The sequence below is a fragment of the Anser cygnoides genome, chromosome 2 (assembly GCF_040182565.1).
Source record: "Anser cygnoides isolate HZ-2024a breed goose chromosome 2, Taihu_goose_T2T_genome, whole genome shotgun sequence".
Classification (NCBI taxonomy): Eukaryota; Metazoa; Chordata; class Aves; order Anseriformes; family Anatidae; genus Anser; species Anser cygnoides.
The window spans coordinates 82,076,915-82,101,138 of record NC_089874.1 but is presented as its reverse complement, the minus strand read 5'-3'; the positions used below and the strand labels follow the sequence as shown (position 1 = coordinate 82,101,138).

The 24,224-nt window shown below is 40.5% G+C and overlaps 1 protein-coding gene across 3 annotated transcripts in view; it reads right to left on the bottom strand.

Annotated features, from left to right (window-relative positions):
* The window catches only part of CDH20 (cadherin 20), a 142,682-nt gene that overhangs the window by 49,280 nt on the left and 69,178 nt on the right, over positions 1–24,224 (bottom strand). For all 3 annotated transcript variants that reach the window (XM_066992514.1, XM_048076110.2, XM_013187420.3), the window contains one exon: positions 8,108–8,233. The gene's annotated coding sequence lies outside the window, so the exon portion shown is untranslated. The remainder of the gene's footprint in view (positions 1–8,107; positions 8,234–24,224) is intronic.

The following is a 24,224-nucleotide window of genomic DNA, read 5'->3' as shown; positions in this document are numbered from 1 at the left end:
AGACAGATAAGAGAAGCAGCTGTCTGGCAGGAACAGATAGAGGTCTTTCAGGTAACATTTTTTCTCATGCATGATGATTGAAAGTAATGATGGGTCAGGGCCTATGTGCTGTCATAGGTGAAGACAACTTCCTAGTTTCATTATGACTGTATTCCTAGTTAGCTTGATATTTCATAAAGTATTTTGACGTATTAAAAATGGTCCCCAAACATCCCACATCCAAAAGCAGCTTCTGAAGGCAAAGAATTGAACAGGGAATTTTCTTTGTTTGTTTTTCTTTTTTTCAGTCAGAAAACAGTATTTAGTCATCTATCAAAATATGCGTATGCAAGGACTGGCATGTAATGTGGCTTTTTTTCTTTTTTTTTGGTGTGGCAGGATGGAGGGCTTAAAATTGTCCCTGTATTCATAGAGAAAGGGCCATATATTAGCTTAGGAATAGCTGCAGGCGCTATAAGAGGTGAAAATCTTTTCTCTGTTTCATATTCCTTAAGTCTGACATTGATTCAACTGTCCAAAACTGGCATCCATACCTTGTCTTGACTTCACAGACTTCCCTGTCTGAACATGAAGACATGCTACTAACCAACAGGATGAACATTTCCAAGCCTACTTTGAGCTGCTGCCTATGAAATGAAAACAGCAAAAGAAACAGAAGTCTTACAAGCTTTCTCTATCTGAACTGTTAGAGTGCTGCCTTGTTCTTATCACCCAGCTTCAAAGTGTTTCTAGAAATACAGAATATGAGTGTCTGGCCTTCACAGGACACTTTCAAGCGGAAAGAATAAAAGGAATAAAGATGTGCTGACCTCATTTGTCCCAGAACTGTTTCTAATACAGCAAGAATAAGGTTCATAAAGCCTGAAAAACAAGATATTTTGCATGTCAACTTCTAGATTTTGGTCTTCAAAGTCAACTGTTGTAGTCTCCACAGGAAGTGTATCTAAGTGGCTTTTGTGAATGTGACATGCACTAATAATACACCTTAAGAAGATGATTCCATTATCTATTTTCTGTCTTCTTCATAATCCACTGTTGGGACATGTTCCCTGAACTGATGACCCTGGCCACATAAACATGAGAAGACCCTACTGACAACAACTGCATGGGATATCAAGGCCCATTTCTCCCACTGTGGGTAGTCACTTCACATAATCCCTCAAACAGTTTAATGATTCTTTCTTAATTCTCAAGAATTCAGTCAAAGTAATGCATATATGTAATCAAAAGAGAGCAAGGAAATGCAGAAAATGTAGGAGGGCTTAAAGGAAAGCAAGTTAAAATACATTGCAGAAGAACTCAAATGAGATTGCAACTTTGCTATTAGTCCATCTGTGTGCATTGCAGCTAAAAAGATTATTTATTTATTTAGTTATTTCTATTCTTTCTTACTTGTGGATCTGCATTTTTATTAAGTACTACACAGTATCTTTTTGAGACGTCAGGATTACCCTGCCAAACCAGATCTTTGCTCCTAATGTTGAGATTTTTGCCTTTGGAAATTGCCAATAAGTGATACTTCTAAGTAGCTAAAGTCCCTCTCAGTATGCTTTAAATGTGGTAGTTTAGACATGAAGGAAATTCTGAAAAAAAAGAAACTTGGCATCAGAATAGCTGCAGTTAATAGAAACAAATGATTATACCAAGAAGCTGGAGAGACAGTGGAAATGGAGTGGGCTTCTAGTCTGACACAAGTGAAATCCTAACCAGAGAAGGTGCAAGGAAAGGAGAAAAAGAGGTATTTTTCTTAGATATTGAGTTATGGATTGCTGGGAAGACGTTTGAGACTTGAAAGACAAGTGCATGCAAATTTAAATGATTTGCTTGAAAGATGGTTGCTCAAAGAAACTTTGCTTGCAGGTGAAGCAGAAACCTACAGTCTTGGTATCATGTTGTTTCTTTCTCTTTGTGGGAGAAATCTAATTGATTAAATATTTTCTATTTGAAATTTCAGAGAGGGGAAAGAGGAGAAGTGGAAAATAAAGAGCAATGGGAATAAGCACCAGTGCTTATAAGAGGTCAATATTATGATACTGCATGATACATCATCTTTAGTTAATAATAATGAAAAAGAAGGCTCTACTGTTGTGAGGTGCCGGAATAAGGTGAGAATTCCTTGCTGACCCTTGTGATTAGATTAAGCACTGAAGCATGAGTTTTATTTTCTTCCTTTTGACTAAAGAATTATTTGGTCTCTTTAAAAAATCTAGCAGTAAATATCTCCTTCAATTTCTTCAAAATTTTCTAGTATTTTACTCCATCTTTTCTTTTTAAATTTGGGGGAAGCATAAAGAAAAAGGATGGATCTATTTTTACTCCATCAACACAGTTCGATCTCAGCCAAAAGCCAAAAGATCTAGTGCCCAGTGAAAAATGATGGGATACCTAGGTATTATGTTCTGCTTTCTCTCAGGCTGCATAACCTACATTTTTGAAATCTCTTGCCAGATCAATCAATCCACATGGAATTTACTCTCAGGTACTTCAGAAACCAGCAATAGCTAAAACCTTTGTGATTATCTTCATGAGCTTATAGAAGATGAGCAAGTTCCTAGAGGACTGGCAGAGAAGTCATTATACCTACATTTAAAGGGGGGTGAGAGGGATGGGAGTAGGGGGAAGCAATCCAGTGAATTATAGGGCCTTCAGCCTAACTGCAGTACTTGGGAATTTACTGGAACAAACAACCAGTTTTTCTGTATCTAGAGGATAATGAGGTACTAAGGAATGGATAGCTTGGCTTTGCAAAGAACAAGTTGACAACAAACCAGCCTGATCTCCCTCTTTTTGGTAAGATAACTAGCCTAGCAGATGCAAGATGAAGAAAATGCAACACATCTTGATTTTCCTAAGATATTTTACACAGCTCCCCAACTCATTGTCAAAGGCAAGATAAAGGAATATGGCCAAGGTGAAATAAGAGTAAGGCAGACTGGAAAATAACTCAAAGAGCAGCTAGCAGTAACTCAATTTCTCAGCTACTGGGAGTCAACACCAAGTGGCCCCCCAGGATTTTGAGCAGGTTAGATTTAGATTAAATATAAGGAAGAAATTCTTCACTCAGAGGATGGTGATGCACTGGAACAGGTTGCCCAGAGAAGCTGTGGATGCCCCATCCCTGGGAGTGTTCAAGGCCAGGCTGGATGGGGCTTTGGGCAACCTGATCTAGTGGGTGGTGTCCCTGCCCATGGCAGGGGGAGTGGAACTGGATGATCTTTAAGGCCCTTCCAACCCAAACCATTCTATGATTCTATGATGATTTTGCTTCATGTCCACTACTATTCAATATTTATGTTAACAGCATGGATGATGCAGTATAAAATATGAGGATGACATCAGGCTGGGAGATGTTGTAAGCACTTGGGAAGATGGGGTTAGAATTCAAAATGATCTTGAAAAATTGTAGAAAGGGTAGGAAATCAATATGAGAAAATTCAATAAGAACAAGTAGAAAATGCAAGCCTTAGAATAGCAAAATCAAATGCCTAGGCATATGGAGATGAATAATGGCCTAGGAATCAGCACTGTAGGAAAGAAGCTGACCAAAAACTGAATAGGAACCAGCACCTTGATGCGTGGGTTGTGGTAAAGAAGGAAAATGCCATTCTGTTTTCTATCAACAGAATGTCATGTGTGTTGTGTGTTTCATTTGTGAAGCACTTGTGAAGCATCCACAGCATAGAAAGTCAGCATATCACAGATTAAAGATGTGGCCAGACTCCCAAGCTGCTCCCAGGAAGAAAGCAAGAAATTGGAACAGTAGTCTGGAAAACTAGGACTTGTGAATAGGTTATAAAATTGTATTTGCTGAGTCCAGAAAAAGAAGATTTGGAACATGGAATAAAAGCAGACTTTAAAAAAGTGTAATATATATTAACAAGTGTAATAAGAAGAATGGTGATCTACTTTTTTTCTTAGTTTCCAGGAACAGTGGAAGGTGCAGTAAACCTACTTTGAAACAAGAGGAATTTAAGTTAGAAGCAAATCAAACCTTTAGTATAAGGTGGGGAAAGTATTGGAAGAGATGACTGATAGAAACAGTGAAATCTGCACTTTTGTAGCTTTTAAGAAAAGGTTAGAGAGTAGGCTATTGGATGTTCTTTTGTTGACTTTTGATCTTGTATCAGAAGCAAAAGACAGAAAGAATTTAGAAAAGTCCTACATTTCTATGACCCCAAAACTTACAGAATCACATCTTACAGTGCAAAAAGAAAACACACACAAAAAGAAAAAAAAATAAAAACACAAACACACCCAAAAAACACTTTTGAGTGCTCTAGTCTTCCTCTGTCACCCTTTCCCTCCCTCCGCAGTTAGCCTGAATCCACATCTGCTGTGAATAGCCTTTACTAGGTAAGTACTCAAACCAGTTGCTTTTACTAGGTTGTAGAGGTGTGGATAATACTTTTAAGCATATGTGAACATAACAGATGAACCCTAGGATGATCAGAGCTTCTCATGATAATTAGAAAAAATATGAAGAAAAAAACCTCATGCTTTACTTGATCATTGTAAGTAACTGGTCTTTCAAGGAGGGGAGATGACCAGAAGGTGCTTGGCTGTGATTGCTTTACTGTGGGGCTGACTGGGAAGAGTGCCTTCACCCCATCTGCACTCTGATTGCTCCCACAGGTCTCCACTTCTATAAAGCACTAATTTCATGACAGTCAAATCAGATCCAGAACCTTGTATGCCTAAATGCCTTTTTTTTTTTTTAAATTATCCCTTCAAGTAGGAGGTTGTACTCTTGTTCCCTGTATAAGTATTTTTGTGGTGTAGAGTACTCTGTAATCTCTCTATCCACACTAAGCTGTCACCTTATTTCATAAAATGATCATCAAATGATGTTGTATTGATTCAGAAGAGGCTTCTCTTTCTGTATGTGTTAACTGAAACTCTAATAAAGTCTGAGTTAACATACAAAAGTGCTAGCTAGGCTGAACTCCCTGCAGCTTTGTAAAAGACCATTCTTCCCTGTCACCTTCCAAATCCCTGTATGAGAAGATAAGGACTACCCGCCCACTTTTCTTATTGATTCCTGCCTCAGAATATAAGTTCACGGTCTAAGTATCCAAGTGAAAACAATAAACCAACCCTTCCTGTTAAGTAAAACAGATTTTCAATAAAACAAAGTTTGAGCCCCAGTGACTCCATTATAACCTGTACAACATCACGGGGTACACTAAGACAGTCCCCTTTCCATTAGTCAGTTAAAATATCAGAGAGCCCCTAGCTATTTCTGCATTTTAAAAATGATCAGAACTTACTGTAATGGTAGGTGCTCTTTCTCGTGTCCTATAAACCCACTTTTCTGTTTATCTAAATTCACTTACAGCTGGCATTGATTCACTTTTGGCCTATACAGTCTTAGAGCAACGCTCTAGATTATTGCATTTGATCTTGGATGAGCCTTGTTTCTATAGCAAGCAAAGTGGTTTTTTGTGCAGAAGACCAAATTTTCCCCCAGAGTCTCTGACCTAGTCTCTAGGTTTGAACAGATTTTGCACAGCACAAATCTTACATGCTTTGCCTATTTGCACCTTCCAGTACGAATATTCATGTGAACAGAACCATGAAGATATGACCTGCACTTCCACAGAGGCACATAAAAGAATTACAACACCTCACCATATACTTTGTAGGCACAAATGTAGCTTTTGCATTCAAAAGGCAGAGTTAAATGCCTATATTATATCATTTGTGTCCATTAGCCTATTAGTTGTCTCATTAGCAAGAATGAATAACTGCAGGCATAAAATAGGACTGAAGAAACTAAAATTTTATTCGGGTACTATTTATATTACTGTGACATTCTTTGGGATCGAAATGCAGTATAAATTCATAGTATTACCTGTCAAAAATCTATCACCCCATCTCCAGCCACTAGAATATCTTTCCTTCAAGAAATACTTTTCCTGCCAATCAGAAGATAATAAGCAAAATACAGCCTAAATGAAATTTTCTACTTTTTAATGTCAGAATGATCTCAACTTGCATAATAGAAGGGGACTGGGTTTCTTAATCAATATTTGATTCACCTAAAATAAAATAGTATAATATAATGTAATAAAATATACTATTAAGTAATGTAATGCAATATAATATGACACATATGGAATGCATAGTGTCTGCTTTCCCTAGAAGATATGACACGCTTATGAATATGCATCATTTGGTAATACTAGGAAGGGCAAACCCAACACACATGCAACTCACATCCATAACTACTTGGACAGCTTCAATGCATGGGGACTGTAAGTCACCTTTAAGTCCAGGGTTTGAGACACATTCAGGAAATGATCGGATTTGATTAAAGTCAGTTGCTTCTGATTTCTAGATAAATATTGAAGGTAGAGTAATAAACAAGTGAATGCGACTGACTCAGGAAGCTACAGAGAAAAGCTGTATTTTCAGGATTTAAATAGAGAAGCGTTACCTTGCAAAACGCATCCAGGGAGAGCATTGCAGACTGCTGGCGTGACGTGTTGACATGGTGGATTGGGCTGTCGTGTTCCTGCTCAGAGACAGCCTCAAGCATAACACTGTACAAGGCTGGAACAAGGTTTTCTGCTTGTCCCCTGTTTTCTACAAGACCTCTGTGCTTACCTACATCTTCCACCTGTCCCAGCTGGCAGAGGTGCTATCTGGGGTCCCAGAAGACCCTCTTCTCCAACCATTTTGAGAGATGAAGGATCCTCTTGCTGCTGCTCTGGGCAAAAGTTGGGCACCCTGGGGAGTTCGTACACTTAATATTCAGGCAGAGGAAGGCATTCCTCACCAGGAGCTGACCCAAGGGCTGTGCATCCCTGCCTGCTCTGGCCTGTGGAGGTCCCACGGTCCCCCTGTGACAGGGTCACTGCACCATGTGGGGCAGGTAGCTGGCTGGGAAGCCGGAGAGATAGCCCCAGCTGAGCAGACAGTGCAAAATAATCACTGCTCCTTGTCCCGTGCCAGAGGAGGGAGGAGGAAAGCGAATATTTTCTCATGTGCAAGAGCTGCACTGCTCCGCTTGTGGAGGCTTTCACCTGTCTCTGCAGCTATCCTTATAGGACAAAGGAATTTTTCTTTAATGACCTTCCCCACACACCATTAATTTCAGTGGGTGGGCTCTATAGGAGTAGTTACTAGTCATTTTGCTATGAAGAAAAATTGAATAAACTACAAAAATGTGAACAGTGATTTGGAAAGAAATACATCAAGGACAATAAAACTTTTGATTTCTGGTTTAACATTCATTCAGTATTTCAAGATTAGCTGTAGTGTCTGTCTAATGCTGTTAATTAGCATAACTGAGCTTCATTCACTGTAACTATTATTTTCAAACACAAATATTGCTATATATCCCCCATTTTGTTTTCCCACAAGGCACATTTCAAAACAACATGTGCTGTTTCGGATGCAATACCATATCAATCTGATTATTTCGTACATAATAAGATATGCCCTAAGATAGAGCACTGCAAGATATTTATTTAGAAGGACACCTTTGATGTTATGTGAACTAAAGAAATCTTTAAATTCTACTGAAATAAAAGTGAAATTCAATGTCACTATAATCAATCTTGATCCACTGCAGGAGTCAGGGCTCCGTACGAGTGCCATTCTAATCTACTTCCAAACACAAGTTTCCAACTAGACAGTCAAGACACGCGGATTAGCTCTTTGAACAGGAATTTTCTGAAAGCACAAATAGAAATGTATGTACCTAATGCCTATTTTACAAATCAACTTTTCAATTAGAAGAGTTTTACAACTTGTTTAAGAATAACTTGTCCATGTCACTGTCAGTCTTAAGTAATGTATGGGTTTAAAATTAGAGCCTGCTTGAACAGACTTTGAAGAGCAAATAATGGAATTATTCCAGAGCCTTTTATATGGATACCGATGACTGCAACAGACAGCTACTTAATATTTCTGAAGAACTGTTTCAGACAGCTTGTCCAGATCTTAGAGAACACAGCAGAATCATTTGTTTCTTACCAAGACAAAAGTACAATGCTTTCTAGATCTTTCCAGTTTTCAAGCAACCCACCATATTCAATGAGAAGCAATGTAGAAAATGAACTTTTTGCCACAGAGAAAAAGAAATAGTAGCTTTACAACATACCTTTCGCGATGTTTGCACTTCTCTGTGCTCCTGCCACTCAGTTTACACACTGCCTTTCTCTTGTGCACTCCTGGGCAGTACAACAGGCTCTTCAGCAGCTCTGTCCTCTTTTGAACACAATCATCTCTAAAGAAAAAGTTTCATTTGTATTATAGTATGCGGCAACTTTCAAGGAAAAAAGAAAAAAAAAAGACATCACCACAAACCAATCAGAATATTCTTTGTCTGAAGATCTAGCCTCTTTCTCAACTGATGCACTAATATGTGAATGAGGCCAGTAATCCATGAGGTGAGGTATACAGAAGCCATTCACTAGAAAAGATGCCAGGAGAACATAAGCTACATGGGTGGATGGTGGGAACAATAGCAAACATTTCATGTTGAGGTGGCTGGGAATGAATAATGCATGTGTTGGGGAAACAGTTGCCCCATTCTGGCATGGGGAGGATGGAAAGAGTGGGCGTGGGAGGTATTTTCCTGATCAAGTTAGCATTTCCAATTAAAATCATCATCTGCATAGACCCAGAAGACATGGTATGCCGATAAAACAATGCACAAATATCCGAGGGGGAACCAATTACCGTTATGTGAACCCACAAAGAAAGCAGCTCAGATGCAAAAATAATATTTTACATAGGGAGGCAGACATGCACAAATGAAATGAAAGGATGAAGAGAAATGTTAGCATGTTACGTGTTCTTTTGATCTGATGTTTTTTAGATATGCCGTAAAAATGAATGCTTCGTATTAGCTGAACCACCCTTTCAAATTATTGTTAATTAAGTAATAATCCCTGAGAAATCTGTCATTACCAACAGTTAGGAACTGGTTTATTATGTTTGCCCCAGGCTATTAATGCTCAGACACAATGGCCACTAATTGCAATAAGAACGAATTTCCCTAGATTTATACATGCATCTTCTCACTATCTGGAGGCATATTTTTGTTTTAAAACTTTGCTTTTTAACTTGTGTAACTGGAGCAATGGTCAGTCAGAAATTCTCTAATCATTCCTCACAGAAATCATCATTAATGAAAAGAAAGCAGGTTTTCATTAATGTTTTACATTATTAATTTTTTGTTGCAGACAACAACAGCAGAGGTTATAATCCCTATAAACAATGCATCAGCTCCAAATCCAGCAGTGCTAGCAAAAGCATTTTCAATCAATGCAATGAGCTTTGGATCAGTCCCAACAATTCCTTTAAAAACAAGGGAGGGGAGGGGTGCCAGTTGTTATTTTCTGAGCTTGCATTACCGCTCTTCTTCCGTAACACATTATTAAAGTAGTGAGAACCCATTTCTGGGATGTCAATGACCGAACTATGACATTTATTTCTGTCAGTTGTTTTTCATGTAGACAGACCAGCTGGCCATATGAATTATTACTAAGTATCGTTAAAGAGATAAATTGAGAAAATTAATCCAGAGGCAGGGAAAAAATCTACCTGGAATGTAAAGTGATTCGCTCCACAAACACTTTTCCCCTCTGCTCAGGAGCAGAGTGTAAGGAAAAAGCCTTAAAGAAAAGCTGCCATTGTCATTGCATTTTAAAAGCATCCACATGACAATTTTAAAAGAACTGCCATTTCAGCTATTTCTTAAATAACCTCTTTCTTCCTCCATAATCATGTAATGTATTTCTTTCACCTTTTGACTAGCACTTTTTTTTTTTTTAATAAACTTACACACTCATTTTGCAGGAAATTATATTTTAAAATGCTTCTCAGAGATGTTTTATCCTTACAGTTTCATTTGGGTTGAATTAATGCTGAATCCTGATTTGCAAAAATAGAGAGAGAGGAAGAGAGGGAGAGAAAGAGAAAAAAAAAAGCTTAGCTTGTACCCCAGCTCCAAAATGCACTTATCTTCAATTCACATTTCCAAATCAATCTTATGGTAACCTTTATCTGTAATAACAGAATTATTCTGATACTTCTAAAACACATACAGCAGCAGTATAGTTATCTACCGGACTAGATAGTCAAATGACTTTCCTCCCCCTTTCTTTGCCAGTTCAGAGTTTGTTTTCAAGCCTTCAGTGCTGGTTCTCACTTGATAGTTTTTATTCTTTTATTTTCTTTTTTCTCTTTTTTTTTCTTTTTTCTTTTTTTTTTTTTTTTTTTTTTTTTTTTTTTAAGGTTCTCATCTCTCTTTTTTCCCCATTAAGATTCGAATGGGCTGGTACCTCAGCCAGTATGTCTATACATGCCTGAATAGACTTGCAGAAAAGCGGGGTCTCCTTTTGTCTGGGCCCGTATGGCTGTATGTCATTCCGCACCGATAGGCAAGGGCTTCTCTCTCTGTGGGAGATTTCCAATAATTGCCAGAACAAATTAAACTGGGGCTTATCTGTTCCTCTCTCTTTTCAGCTTGAAAACGGAGGGAACGGAGAAACAAGACCAATTTTAACTGGTGACAATGTACCATAGAAATAGATTGGATACAGCTTGCGTGAAGTCATGTTGTAGTCAGCAGTGGCAGGACACTGCTTTGAGGAGTGAGGTGGTGTCGGGCTTCATGGACCCAGCCTGTCCTCCGATCTGACAAAGAATAAAAAATGAGTTGGGAGGTTACGAGCAGTCCAGATAATCACCATTGTGACAGGCAGAGATGAAGGGAGGAGTATTTCTGGTCGTTCTTGAGTGGACTGGGCAGCCCAGAGAAGCAGAGACAGAGTGGACTGCAGTGTGTAAAGAGGACAGACATGGCGTATCTTGAAAAAAAGACATGAGGTGTCCAAACAAGTTCCGATATTTCCCTCCCCCCAGCCACTGCCATCTACATAGTTTCCCACCATTTTCCCACATCTTATGCCTCAGCCTTTGGGCAAGTGTCATAAAGTACAATGTTAAACCTCAACAGACAGGGAGAGGAATGAGGATGAGTTCTGCCCCGCCTCTGTGGTGAGCACTTGGCTGTCTGGGGCTGAAAAGGGTGTTTTAGGAGATAATATAGTTATCAGACACATATTTTCTATAGCAAAGAGCTGTCATCTTCCTTTGCAGATGAGATAAAGTGAGTTCAAAGTGCTTTCTCCAGGCAAAGATAGACTCAAAGCTGTGCAGAGGAAATGAATTCTTTGACAGTGTCTGACAGACAGAAATGTGAACCATCAGATTTGAAAGGGACCTTTAATTCTTGGGTCTTCTGAATGCCAATGAGAAATATTAGGATCTTCTCTTGACCAACATGATTACTGCTGTCACACAAGAATATGTCAAACACCTTTCAACACACTGTTGTCAGTCAAGCTCTAAAAAGCCATCACTCACTGTAAACTATCTTCTTAGCTACCACTCTGCCTCAGTCAGGCTCTGCCAGCCTCATAGTCAATGAAAAACTAATATGAAAAAAAAATAATAATCCAGAAGCACTTAGTGTTAGGTTTTCTTTTCTTTTTCCCTCAAGCTCTCATGTTCCTGATCCGTATCAGAAAATCAAGAAAGAAATTGTGATACAGTCATTAACGCAGACCAGGGGGTGTAACTTCAGGCTACAGGAACTGGATGCAACATCTGTTGGTAAGGTCATCATACAATTCGTAGGAAAATACACATATTTATATTTTTCCCTTAGGAAAATCTTTTTAAGGCATTGCCATAATTGAACCATCTGAATTAGAAAGGGAAAGGGCAAACATTAGACCTAAAGGCAATAAGGAAATAGGGAGTAATCTGACGGTTGATATGGCACAGAAAAGGGGATTGAAGGATGAATGTGGGAAGAGATGTGGTGGGAGATAATGGTGGGCAAGAGTAAGGTTCTTTTCTGAGAGTAGACAGAGAGGCTGGTCTGTAAAGCTTCTACACCACTCACAGCTGATTTGGAAGATGTGGGTAAGATGAGCAGTTGATATGATGTACAAAGCCCCTCTGTTTTAATGCTACAGTCCCTTAACCCAATCCTTTTTTAGGCAGCTCCTAACTGCTCAACATTTTCTAGGTTTAAGATTCACCACCCTCTGGTATGATTTGCCAAACAGCTGATCATCTTCTGCTCATGTCAGATGGATTCTGAATATACGCAGTGTTTAAATTACCAAAAATTCTGAAGCAGCTTGAATAGGGCATCCAAAACCAATGACCTCAGTGTCTCAGTTCCTCATTTACAAGGTAGGAATAATGTGGTAAGAGCACCTCATCTCACCTGAGCAACGAAAAGATGCACCTAAAATGGTGATGCCAAAATCACTAGTCATTTTGTCCATTTTGTTATAAAGGTAGGCAGAGGCAGAGGATTTGAAAACAGTTACAAACTTACACCTATAGCTGGATAAAATGTTTAAAACTTCAGAAGAGGAAGTAGACCACTTCAAGAGTCATATCAAATTTATTGAGATTATTAAGACATAAAATCTTCATTTGGATTCCTTCTTTGGGGGGAGCAAAGATATGGAAAGTCTATATTATTGAGCTTTTATGGACTTTGGAGACCACTTATAATTGCAAGTAATTGCAGAATGGCATGAATTACAACACTGGTTGGAGGCCAAATCAGTCCATACTCTTTACAAAACCTCTTTGGTATCATATTTGGTGGAGAACTCGGGACAAGTGTTATCCTAACAAAAAAAAGCGCTAGGATTTTGCTATATATTTGCTTTTATACTGGTAAGATCATTCTAACATTATATGCAAAAAAAACAAACAACAAAACAAACAAAAACATAGTAAAAGAAGTGAAATCATCAGGAAAAATCAGAGGGATTGAAAAAAGTCACATTTTCAGTTTGTAATGTCAATCCTGTGAATGGCTCTTGGACTTAATTACTTTTCTAACTTGTGAATCTTAAACAAGCAATTTTGTTTCTTAAACAGCCCATAACTAAAATAATTACTTAAAGAGATGTTTTAATTTTAGATCATTTAAAAACGTCTCTGGAGGAAGCTATGGAAAATTCTTAACAGGTTCACTTTCCATTAGGTACTCAAGACAAAAATTAGCAAAGTGCAAGTTTTACAGTGTGATTTTCAGTTCTAAAAACTGTGAACAGTCAGCAAAACTGGAATAGCAAATCCATTCTGAATTGACTTTTTTTATAGTCATAAGCCCAAGAATTCAGCTTTTTCAGAAGCACACACTTCAGAGATTCTGCACAATTTTAGCCCCATACGTTCTTGTTTCTAGCCATTCTTCTTAATTGGGGCAGATAGGAGCTAGCCACCATCCAACAGGCTTACATTGGAAAGGGGTATTTTTTAAAACTCTACAGAAATCATCTTCTGTTTCCCTCTGGAAAACACAGCAAAGTCAATAAAACCAACACTCCTGCAAACAAAATAAGAACTGAGGCTCTAGGATCAATTTCAGACATTATTTATATTTAGGAAGCCTCCTTACTTAGGAGGAGTAAAAGGGGGATTTCATGTCTGTAAAAGGGGCTAGACTGTCATTGGACTTTAATCAGTGCCATGGTAGAGAAATCTGAATATGGAATAAATATGTCCTTTATCAATAGGCAAATACATGCATAGAAGTAAACTTTTGCAGAAAAATAAAGTTCAGAAAGTAATTGCATGCCAGCGTGAAGTTAAGAATGACTTCTGAAGTCAATACACAGCGAAGAACAGGCAGTGCTCACTGGAGGAATGGGTACCCCTTTGCCTGCCCGTGACATCAGAGCCTCAGGAACAGAGGGCTGTCACTGCTCCTTGTGGCACTCCGTCTGCCTGGCCCGCTGCTCTAAACTGGAACACAGCTGACGGCTTCAAAAGGTGCGAGATGCCTTGCCAACCAGCCACGTGGCTTGGAAGAGGGCAAAGCTTTCCTGAACCAGCCATGTTTACCTTGCAGTCCTTTATCCTCTTACTATGGCTGTCAAAGGCTTAAAATGCCTACTTGCATTCAGACCAAGTGCCGCAGCAGCCTGGCTACTTGGGTGCTGGCTGCCCTGCTGCTCCCTGTGCTTGGTCACAGCTGGTCCCACCAGAGGGCTCCCCAGCCTGGGGCTTTCCTCTATACTGGCAGTCCTGGGAGGAGATGTTGGGTGCCCCTGCAATGGGGCAGCACCACCAGCCACATCAGAGGAGGTGAGAGGGAGAAGAGCCAGCACCCATCGCGCCCCGTTCCTCCTTACCCTATGCTGCTGATGGGCTGGATCTTTTCTTGTACAGTCTTTCCCTTCAAAAACTGGGAAACTGGGGGTGATGGCACAGGTAGCGGGGTCTCCGTTACAGTGGGTTGGAGCGAGGGATGCTGATCAGCTGGAGAGCCCGACCTTCAGTGCATCACTTGTGCCTAAGGGCCCAGCTCTCCTTCCCCTGTGATTGTGCTGCTTCTCTCAGCTGGCTGCTCCACAACCACTTAATTCATCAGCTGTTTGGCTTGGCCTCGATTGCAAACGAATCCAAAACCCCCTTCCCCTCTGCAGCTTTGAATTGCTTATTTTTGAACACTGGACCGAAGAGGCTTCTCTTGTTCGGACACCCTAATCCCTTCTCCCGTCTGTCGAGGACCTCCTGTTCTGCTGTTTGTTGTGCTGGGGCAGAACTGACACCCTGCTGATCTCGACTGTCTTTGTGGCTGCTGGCCTCATGCTCAGAGCACCGAGCTCTGCAAAGGCCACTGCAGCCACTCTCATTTTCTCTTCATACATTCATAACAAATTTTTCCTGATTCAGCAAACATACGGTGCCCACATAGAAAGAGACCCCTTTCTAGACGTGTCCTGTGGTAGCTTTTAAGCACTCATGTCACTCTGCATTATGATGCCTGGGGCTTTTAAAAGCTAGGGAAGGACTGGAAAATGTTGTGAGTGGGAAATCCCTAAGGAACACCCACTTGCCACAGATACTTCTTGCTAATTCTGCAGATGGCATGTTCCTTCTTGTGAATAGGACATTAAAATGAGCTCTTGCTTACGTGAGGCTATTAAAGGATGCAGTAGTCCTTCCAGCAACGGCAGTGGTGAAGTCTTCTCTGTTCTTTCCAGATTCCAATTCAGTTAATTACACGTGTAAGGCACATTGCAAAGCTCCATCACTAGATGCTTGATTCCCACTAATACTTTCTGCCTAGCTAAATTCTGTCTGCTTTTTCATCTCTGTATAGCAGTCATCTTCAGTTCCTACACTGGACTATTTGAGAGCGTACAGCCTCTTTAACTGCTGCTCTGTTTTATTCCAGATGTGATCTGGGGACAAATGAAATGATTCTTGCACATATAAAATCCATAAAGATGAAAGGTGTTATAACTGTATGTTAATTATTCATTACTAGTATTACACATACTAATGTTTTCCTCAAAGTACAATGCACCCCACAGAGCTGTAAACATGTTAAAGAGCTGTAGTTTTTCATTTAAATTTGGCACAGAACTCAAATGAATTTCACCAAAGAGGTAGGATCAAGATCAGATTTTGTGAATATAAAATCCCTTCCTCACCTAGGGATGAGTTTAGAGATGGAAGGAACAAAGAGTTCAAACATATGCGTTGTTGATAGCTTCTGGAGTGCCATGAAGTCTTCGCATCAGATAGAGCACGATTCAAAGCCACCTACTAAAGCACATCCCCATACACACAGCAAGGATGCTGAAATCTCTGCTGAGCACAGAACTGCTTAACACTGGCTGCAAAATTACCCTGTAGGCTGTCCAGCCCGATTAACTACTGACGTCAACAAAAATAGCAACTGGAATTTCCTGCAGCTAAATATATATATTTTTTTCCCTATAAAGCTGTTTTGGGTCTAAATACAAAGATCTCTGCACAACCGTGTGAAACAATCAACTACCAGCAATAACGTTTAATGGCTCTGTTCAATGTAAACTGTGCACTTAGGAGTGATCACGGTATAATTATAGGAAAAATGCATTAACAAATAAAACTTTAAAGGGAAAAAAAAAACTCAAAATTAGACAGTAAGTTGGAAATGAAGTTGTGAATCTCAGGTAAATTCAATACAAACTGCAGTCACTCTAAATAGGAATAGCAATAAAAAAAGCCTTGGTATTATATTGTTATGAATGAATTGGCGAGCGTTCTCCTGTTGTTTCACTTTTTCTAAATTCTGCCAACAGATGCTATTAAAAGGAAATAAGATTAAGTTGTAAAATGGAATCTTCTGCAGTGGTAATCACAACAGACTAAATGACTGTCCCAAGTTCCTAACAGGAGGCAGCAAGGAGCTTTTCCCTTAGGAAAGGGATATTAATGCTGGAATTTTCTTTCCTTGCAAGTCTGACAAAGCCCAAGGTTGAAGTGAAAGGATGTGAGCGGAGAGGTGAGATAGGGTGCTGGATGTGATCCTATCGCTAGATGAAACGTGTCTATGAATGTGAACGTTTGTGTACCTGGATGTACATGCACATATATGTTTAATTTGCCTAATGTCAGGAAAAAGAATATATTTATGCTTCATAATATATAATCCAGTTATATAATGGAAATACATGAAATAACTGCTGCCCAAAAAGGAGAGATCAGATGGGAACAGTGACTGGCAGCTGCTGGGAGGAAGGAGAAGGGGTCCGTGTTAGGACACCTGGGACAAGTTCTGTCCTGGGATGTAAACCGGCAAAGGCAGCTTCCAGCTCCAGCCAGAGGGTACATCCAGGGCTCGAGTCCCATGCTGTAAAGTCTCATCCACCCCAGAGCTGCCAAGCGTTCATTTTCTAGGAGGCGGGACATGGCAGTTCTCCAAGCACGTGTGGTGTAAAAGGCAGAGCTGGGAGCTGCTGCAGGCCAGCCAGGAAACCTCACCTGTGTGGCCCTGCATAAATCCAGCTTGTACGTCACTGGCCTTTTCTTTCCTGCTGACTGGAAAATACAATGATCACTGCAAGCAGGAGATAAGTGCAGCAAGTTCAAAACTGTTTTATGTTTTGGATGTAGCACTGCATTAACATGAAGAAAATCACAGGAGCTTAAGCTCAATTATTTAGATTTGTCTCATCTGTCCAGACCGAAGAACTCTATAGGGTCACAGAGCCGTTATCTTAGTCTCTCATGTCAACAGATGACAAGATTTTTGTTACACGGGAAAATTGGAGATACGTACATCTTCTGGGGTTTGATCGCTATGCAGCCTGGCTGCACTCTCCAGCAGCACATGAAATATGCAGCCCATGTCACCTTCTCAGCAGCGTCCCTGGCAGTTCTCTTGAGCTCCAGTCTCAGCAGGAGGTAAGATGCTATACATCGTTAAATCAGCACCAATCAGCCACCTATTACTGGTGCAGGAGAAAGGCTCATTCAACAAGTGTTCCCAGTAAGGAATAATCACTAATAATGAACACTGCATGAAATTCTACATTATCTGTTGAAACATAGGCCAGAGTACCACAAAAACATCTTCCGTGCTACTGAAACTTGAGCACAAGCACTAGAATAACATGCCAAAAGCTGTTTGAAATTAGATACTTGGATTAATATTTATGCACTTTTTTAAGGGCCCTCAGCTCCGACAGCCCCTAGATGAAGTAGACAATATGGCTTTGGCTTTGAAAAAATTAGCATGCATCTTAGTAGGGCATTTTAGTCTCCAGTTAATGTGACTGGAAAACATAATTTTCCCATAATATAAGACATATTTGGGGGATTAATTTTTGGCTGAAACACTTTCCTCCAGGCTTCCTGTAAGAAATTAAATCTTTGATTTTTTTTTTTTTTTTTTTACAGTTGGTTATTGGGAGGTGGGCGGGATAAACAGAGGGCAACAAAAATGGAAGGTTAAACAATACCAGGTTTCTCAGGCTATGCTGGAAACACTAGACAATGCCCTCTCTGCTCTGCTCAGACACACAGTTGCTGTTCTGAAGAGCTGCCCGTATGGAAAATTCCTCTTTTTGACCAAGGAGGCTCTGTGCTAATCCCTACTCTCTGGGAGCACTTCTGCCCTGCCTCACTACCATCACTAAGGCGGACTGCTGCATCTTCTCTTTGGGTTTCTCCGAGCCTCTCTTGAATTCTCACTCCACGCAAGACAAGGTTTTTAGGCAGTGTTCGTGCACCTTCCGCTGGACTCCCAAACATTCAGCACCCTCTCAATGCAGACAAAAATGTTTCTTTCTTCAGCCTTTTGTGAGTCTCAGAGTTCACTTGACTTACAGAGCAGTGGGGGCACTGATGTCTGACTCTAAGTTATGGCATGCAATGTTTGCTGGCACCCATTATGCCCATTTGCAACATCCCCAGGCTCTGCAGATGTTCAGAGGGCTTGGGGATGCCCAGGGCTTGTTCAGCCAGCAAGAGGGCAGCCTCTGATAGACAACATCTGTGTAGACTCACATTTTTTTTGTAGCTTTTCAGCTTCAAAATAGAGCTGCAAATCACATTGCTGGGAGTAATATCAGTTGTATCATCAACCTTAAGAATAAAGGGTTTTAGCTGGATTTCCCAAAGAAATGGGTGTACAGTACTTTCTGCCTGCCTGTCAGTCCTCATCTAATACAATTGGAATCCATTTAGCCAATTTCAACCCTTTTTGACAGAGAAGATATTATAGAAGATAAGGAAGAGGATTATATGTGATATACACAAAGGACTGCTTTTTTTTTTTTTTTCACAGAAACTTTGTGTACAAGCTTTTCTACAAGCATATTTGCTTCTTTAATGTGCCACATACATGTTGTTTGCACGGTTGTGTAATGGATGTCATCTTTTTAATGTGTATTTACAGAGAGTTTAAAATATGCCCTGAGATCTTAATTTGGCATGAGAATGATAGTATGCAATTAAAACCTGAAATGAAATATAGCAAGAACATTGTAGGTTGTAACTGCAATTATTACCAGTAGAAGATGACGTGCCTGAGATACGGTCTGTCTATCGTTTTGTGAGAGCAAGTTCTTCAGGGAAAGAACTGCTATTTGTTATGAGGTTGCACGCTGCCAATCAAGATGGTCACCTTGATCCACTCTGCTAACATCAGAAAGTAAGATAAGATAAGATAAGATAAGATAAGATAAGATAAAACCACGCAGTATCATCTGCGACCATGAGTGACACTGAAGTACTTCCCCTGGCTTTAGAGGATGGCGCCAACACTGCACCTTCAGCAAGCCCTGTGTGGTAAAAGTTAGTGACCTTTTAATGGTGACAGTTATATGAAGTGGTTTGAATAATTACCCATGAAAAGATCCTTTTATATATCTTTACAGACATCTTGCAATGAGATGCTCTTTTGTGGCATTTTCATTTCCATTCTAAACCACATTAATGATTCACTGAGTTGGAGAATCAGATGGGAAAAAAAAATAAATATAATAACAATTTGCTGCTTCCAGCTCTATTGCCTGGAGGCTCTGCCTCGCAGGACACCAGCCAACCTCTGCAGCCATGGTGGGTGAGGGCACCTCCAACAGAGCAGGGAATTTGGGGTGGGGTGCTCCACCTCACACTGGACCATCTCATCCCACTGCAACTGCTCCCACGCAGATGATGAGGAGAGATCATCTGAAACAGCTGCAAACAGCTGTAAACAAGCTGCAAACAAACCTACTGAGGGAGATTCTCATTTGGTGTTGCTGACTTTATCATCTGCACCTAAAAGTTTGCAATTCATTGCTCTTATTTAATTCAGCATATACCATACTGCAGCAGAACAGCAAAATGGGGGTGGAAAGAGAAGATGAAAATTGGAGAAAAGGACACTGTGTGACAAAGAAAATGAGAGATTTTAAAGCTGCAATGCAGTTAAAACATTAGTGTTTTTTTTCTTTGTTACAGCTGTTTTCTTTTTTCTCACAGATGTTCAAGGCAGTATCTACTGAGCAAGAAATATCCTGCCCATACAGGAGAGGAATATGAGCTTAATTACATCTGTGTGCTTTTGCAGGAAATCACTGAGGTGATGGACCCACTTGTATTAATCTCATCAAATTCTTCTGCATTATCATCATCCTGCAGGAAAGTTAAACCCACACAGACCTAAACCCTTTTCATTCAGAAATAGATCCCAAATCAGCATTTCTTTTCTATTTTGCACTTTCAGCATGACAGACAGAATAAAACATATGTTTAGAGAATAGAAGCAGGCTCCACAATGCCCACACAGACCTATACAGAATATGAAATGGAATTGAGAAGCATTCTATGTCACGTGTCTCTTTTAGCCTGTTGGTGAAACCTAAGACAATAGTGATGACAACAGATAACAAATATCAATATTCATCTTTTCAGGGGAAAGTAACCTCAGATCATTATGAAGTAGAGGCTGAACCTCAGTTTTGTGAAATTCAGAGGTGGCATCCTCAGAGGTCTGAAAGAGTCTCAATCAACCTTAATTTTTCTCTGCAGTTTGTTCATGGCTACATATTAGCAGATAAATTCTCTAAGCTCTGCTGCAGGTGGAGATGGTTCTACAGACTTCAGAGTGCTTACATGAGGTGATTAAGGGCACCCCAAAAATAGACTTAAGTAGCAATCAAACAATCATAGCTTTCCCAAGATTTGAAACACTCTTAGAAACAAAAACAAAAAAAACAACACCCCAAGTGAGAACAGCATTTTAACATCAACTTTCCTAGTATTTCAATTGACTCATTCTTGTAGGAAACAAACAGGTAGGGTGGAAGGAGGCAACACAAGATTTTTCCATGGTAGAAGTAGCTGTCACATAGAACACAAGAACACGAGAATGAGAAATCTAGGACCTTGTGACAAAATGAGAATAATGAGGTTATTTCCTGATGGTTTTTCAATCAATATTTTCACAAATTCACTTGATATGATACCTTCTGTCTTTAATTAAGATATTGGCAGGTATGGTTTGTTTGAATTTATGCCAGAGGATTTATTCTAATCTCCTCCTTTTATACTACACTCGTTTGCAAGAGCAGAAAAGATGTTTCACCATTTCTAGCGAAGGGGACTCTATCTGATACTCCCGTAATTGTGTTGGAAATCCCTGTGAATCTGGGCAGAAGAGAAACATTACCCAGACATGTCACCTCTCAAATATTAGTGCTGGTTGTCTGCAGCACGCTCTGACTCCCTGGCTTGCAGTGAGTGGGACTGAAATTAACGAGCAGGGCTGGAAGTCAGTGCTGCAGTGTCTGGAGCTGAGGGAGATCACTTCGGAAGGTCTGAGTCAAAAGAACAGAACTGGTCTATACGTCGTGGGCCATATTCATCAGAAAGTCACAAGTGGAAGAAAAGCATCAGTCTAGACCATTCCTAACACAGCTACTCAACCAGGACCAAATTTGCCATTGATGCATATTAAGAAAGTACTTCACGAATAGCTCACAGAATAAGGTTGCCCTCAGCATGAATACATGTATTGCAAACTGGCCACAAGCAGGGAAAAATGATGCTTGAACAGTATCCGGTGAATATGTTATTCAGCTGATTTGTATGGTTGTTGTTTAAAAAAAAATCAACAAGAACTCCCCTTCTATTCCCACTATTCAGATTGCTCCATTCGCCACAAATGGCACAATGTGTCCCTGCCATTGTGCGCACCCAGCCCATGTGGATGGTACATCTGGGGCACAGCACGTCCCATAACCAAGGGCTCCTGGTGCTGCACAACCACTTGCAGTGCTCTCTGTAGCTGCTGTTGGTACAAAGGACTAACAGGAGATGCCCCTCTCCCTCACCTAGCTCCCCATCCTTGCTTCTCCCTTCGTGCCCTGCTGCCCATTGCCCCTCTGAGCAGATCACAAAGTCACTCAGGATTTCCCTTTCTTTCACATTTTGACTGCTGCAGCACTTTCCTGCCCTCCTCTCTTTTGCTCCGGCTCTGTAGGCCATTCGTTCATGGTCTGGTTTATCTTTGTGAGTTACATGGGAGGTGGTTTTGGTGCATTCAGCCAGGGACACACAGAAAGAGCCCAGCTGCAGCCTGATGGCATTGTCCACGGAGCGGGTCCATCACCTCACCACCCCCTTACACTCTCAGGACTGAAATACCTGCCTTCATCAGATGCTGTGAGCATATTTGGCTTTAATTAATTCCAACAAAGATACGTCGGGGCTCAGTAGGCTTGTATTTTAGATGCTAAGCTGTGAAGGTACAGCATTGTTCCATTCCACTCATTAAAATGAGGATTCAGCATGAACTGCGTAATTAAGGACTGAAAGGAGGAAAAAAATGTGATTGAATTAAACCTGACAGCATAATGCAAGGAATCAATAGCTTTATTTGCTGTTTAATGATGATGATACCGTTTTTATTTCATTATATATGAATCACAAACAGCTTTGTGCTGGCTTAATTGTATTCCTCGGCAAGTAAACTGAGGCATGCAATTTGCACCTATTAAAGAAAGCTTATTTAAGACTATCATAAATTGGTCCTGAGCAATGAAATCAATTTGCTTCCAATCCAGCACAACAGATCATTTAAGCATGATACTATTTTATTTTTTTTAAAGACAAATAACACAATGAAGATTTCCTTTGACTGACAGGGCAGAAAAACCAAAGGGGCTGTAGCAATGCATCTTGTGATCCGAGCCCCACAATGGCCTGCTTCAATTTTCACATGTTCGGGATTACACAGTAAACCTAGATTCCTGTCTCTCCAGCTTTTGGCAGTGGTTGAATGTATTTACTGCCTTTCCTTTTCATGGCCTCTCTACCAAAAATATCACATAAAAGAAGCAGAAAGAGGAACAGAAGTGGGTGAGGAAAGAACTCAAAGGAGCCAGCAGAGGAAGGGATGGCTGTCACAAGACTGAGGTCATTGTAGGTGTTTTTTTTAAGCAAAGTAGCGATGAGGAACACTCCACTCATTCGTATTTCCTGAAGTCTTAGGAGTGGTTCAGCCTTGAAGAGGTTTGGCCATAGTATATCTGGAAAGGGACAGAGCTGCAAATGAGTTTCAGTAGACTGCGGATGCAAGGATACACTGGCAAAATGAGAAGTCTTGGGCTGCCACCCATGACCAGCTCCTTTGTCTTTATTTGTCGTCTTCTCATGGTCTATTTTGCCTATAGTTCCTCTTTCTCCTCGCTGTCTGCCTCTTTGTTGGTCTGGGTCTTTCTAGCGGCCTCTATTTTTTCCCAGCATACCGGTGAGGTCCAGGTGAGCTGTGTTTGTCATGGTCCAGGTGAGAGTTGAGTGGCATGGAGCCTCCCAGGAACCTGGGGTGCCCAGTGACCTCTGGACCCAACACAGTGCCCACAGCGGGGTGTGCACAGAAGGTGCAGGCACAGCCAAGTCCAGCCCAGGCTGAGTGGAGCCTTGAAGTAGAGGTGAGGTTGGGAGGTGCTGGGGACCATTCCGGCTCTTGTCCTCCCTCCAGGAGAAGGGATGCAAGTGCTACTTCTGCTCCTCAGCTTTGCCCTGAAGGGGCAGCTTTGCCAAACTGAAATTGATTTGGTTTTCTTTTTTCCTAGTGATCACTTTTCCCTCCTTCTTCATCCTGCAGCACCTGTACCGCTGCCGTATATTCAGTAGTTCATTTTCAGGGAAGTGGGGGGACTCATAATTATTATTGCCATTCCCAAGTTGCTTTTGCTTCAACGGTCTGTCCTTAATTCTGGTCTCAATTACAAGGGATTGCACGTTTTAATATTAGTCTGAATTGCCAAAGTGAGGAGCTTTGAACAGCTCAACCATCACATAACAGCTGAGGCCTAATATTGTTTTCCTCTAATCAAGAAATGTTAGCTGTGGAGAGGTGTTGAGGTGGGCCTGACAATAACATCTCTGCATGGTAAAAGCAGATTTTCATGGCTTTGTGTAGAACCTGCAGATTTCCTTGGGGACCTAATGAATTAAACATTAAGCCTACGTATACTATGGTAGATATAATTCCATGATTAAATTCAGAAAGAAAAAAAAAAAAAGCAAAAATGCATCTACATGTGAAGACCTCCAAGACCTTTATTTCCCACAGCGTCATTGGGAGTGTTAAAATGCGATGTTATCCTAAGAAGTTCTTCTACAACAAAAATCACATTATGGGTGTCTATTATTTCACATTGATTTTCTGCATAAAATACATTCGGCTTGAGAGCAAAATGAGTATTTATTTCCTGACTGCAGACCTTGAAAACTGTACATAGATCCGTATGGGCAATGTCTTTTTCCCAGCTACCAGGCATGAATGGCTAATGGGCCAAACTGTGCCGCTGTTGAACCTTGTGCAGTTCTGTTGGCCGCCCTGCAATTAGGCAGGTTGTGACTAATTAGATGTCTGTAAACACTTCTGAGGATGATAG